Source organism: Arachis ipaensis, chromosome B10 (assembly GCF_059453495.1).
Source record: "Arachis ipaensis isolate K30076 ecotype BB chromosome B10, ASM5945349v1, whole genome shotgun sequence".
In the NCBI taxonomy this organism is placed as follows: domain Eukaryota; kingdom Viridiplantae; phylum Streptophyta; class Magnoliopsida; order Fabales; family Fabaceae; genus Arachis; species Arachis ipaensis.
Window position 1 is genome coordinate 62553490 of NC_142435.1, and position 2456 is coordinate 62555945.

Genomic DNA, 2456 nt, shown 5'->3' on the forward strand with positions numbered 1-2456 from the left:
CAAGTTTGGAGCCACCTCCTGGGTTGGCCGTGGCTCCGTTTCTTCCTTCTAAAATTTGTCAAATCTGTCCGAACGCTACCTGAAATAAACCAAATTGCACCGAACTCAAAGTAACATCCGTAGTGTCTTAAAGTACTTAAATCTAGATTAAACGTAACAATTTCAATTACAAATTCACTAGAAAAAGATAAGAAAGATGCTTACGCATCACAAGGCCACCATAGAAGTTGATCAAACATTTATTTGTGGTTGGTTGTTAAATTAATCAAACCATAAAAGAGCAACTTCGACAAAGGGTAGCGGTGATATCTGACTATGGAAACCATTATTAGAGAAATAGTTGATGACTCAGAGTTCATTGAAAATATTTGTTATATCAAAAATAATATTTTTGACAAATTATTGAACTCTTTGATAACCCAATGTTTGACAAATTTGACCATGGATAAGATTTCAAGTGCAAAAAAAATTGTTTTGTCAGATCAGGTTACAAGTACATATTGGAAAAGGCTTTGGAATCAGTTATGCACTAAAAGTTTCAAGATTTCATGGATAATGATGATGAATTTTTAGAATGATCAAATATGGCTAACTTTATTACCACAATGATTTGAGAAGAAATAAGAAATAGTTATCAAGATTTTGAAAATGTGTTATCACAAAAATTGAATGAGGTGTTGAAAATAAATATGGCGGAAAATATTACACACAATGTTTGAAGACGTTGTGGTGTGTGGAATTTAAATTCGCACAACTGAACTAGCAAGTGCACTGGGTCGTCCAAGTAATACCTGAGGTGAGTCAGGGTCGATCCCACGAGGATTGTCGACTTGGATCAAATAGTGGTTATCTTGTAAATCTTAGTCAAGCGGATAGAAAAGTTGTTTAGTTGTTTAAGCGCATAAAAGTAAAATAATAATAGCGTTACTCAGTGGTTGTGAATTCAATGATAAGAAGATGGTTAAGGCCACAGAGATGCTTTGTTCTTCTAGATCAATCCTTTCTTACTGTCTACTCCAACTATGAATGTTTTCTTCTATAGCAGGCTATATGTGATCAACGCCGGTTGAGAGGCCGCCAATCTTCCTCTAGGCTGAACACCAGATTTAGTGCGCATCCGGTCTAAATGAGGGTGAAGCTCCTGCAGTTCATCCCCTTGGTGATCCTACTTAAAATGCCATAGACAAGGTAGAATCTTCCAGATCAGAGAATGCTGCGCGTTGGTTCTAGCCTTTACCACAAAGACCTTAATCTCCCTATACCTCAGATGAACTGATGTCTCGTGAAGTCCCCAATGAAGTTGTGGATTAGCCGTCTAAGAGACATATCCTCAAGCTAGTGGTTCGGTAATACCCGATGAAAGACGCTCACAGAACCCATGTAGAATAGAGATAACTTGTGCCGATTCAACTCATTCATAAGGTTGAAGAACGAAGGTACATCTTAGGAGAGAATCAAACATGAATTAAAATAGAACAGTAGTACTTTTATTAATCCATAAAACTCAACAGAGCTCCTAACCTTAACCTAGGAGGTTTAATGGCTCATACTGTACAATGAAACTCAAAAATATGAAATAATGTTCTATGGTGGTCGAAGATCCAAAAACAAGGGTGATCTTCTCCTATATATACTAATCTAACAACTAAGAATTACAAAAATATGATAGTAGGCTCCACGTACTAGTAGGCTCCTTGGGCATTGAACGCCTGCTTGGGACACCTTTTTGGGTGTTGGACTCCATCTGCTCGCTTTTCGGCGTCCAACACCAGAAAGGGTTTAGATGGTTGGTATTGAACGCCAGTTTTGTGCTTTCATCTCTAAAGACAAGTATGAACTATTATATATTTCCAGAAAGCCCTGGATTTTAGCCTTGGAAAGCCCTAGATGCCAGTTTGAATGCACGGAGGTTAGATCCTGACAGCATCTGCTACGCTTTCCTTGCCTCTGAATTAGCCTTTGTCAAAACACTCGGATTTCAGCCAAAATATACTTGAAATCACCATAAAAAACAACAACTCATAGTAGAATACAAAATTGTGAATTTTACACTAAAACCTATGAAAATATAAAAAAAAAACTTAAATAAAACATAACAAAAACTATATGAAAATGATGTCAAAAAGCGTATAAAATATTCGCTTATCACAACACCAAACTTAAATTTTTGCTTGTCCCCAAGCAACTAAAAACAAAGTAGGATAAAAAGAAGAGTAAGATACAATAAATATCAGAGTTTTCAATGAAGTTCAGTTTCAATTAGATGAGCGGGACTTAGTAGCTTTTTGCTTCTGAATAGTTTTGGCATCTCACTATCCATTGAAGCTCAGAAGTGTTAGCATCCTTAGAAACATAGAATCCAGAAGATATTATTAACTCTCCTAGTTTAGTTCTTATTTATTCTTGAACACAGCTTTTAGAGTCTTGGTCGTGGCCCTAAGCACTTTATTTTCCGG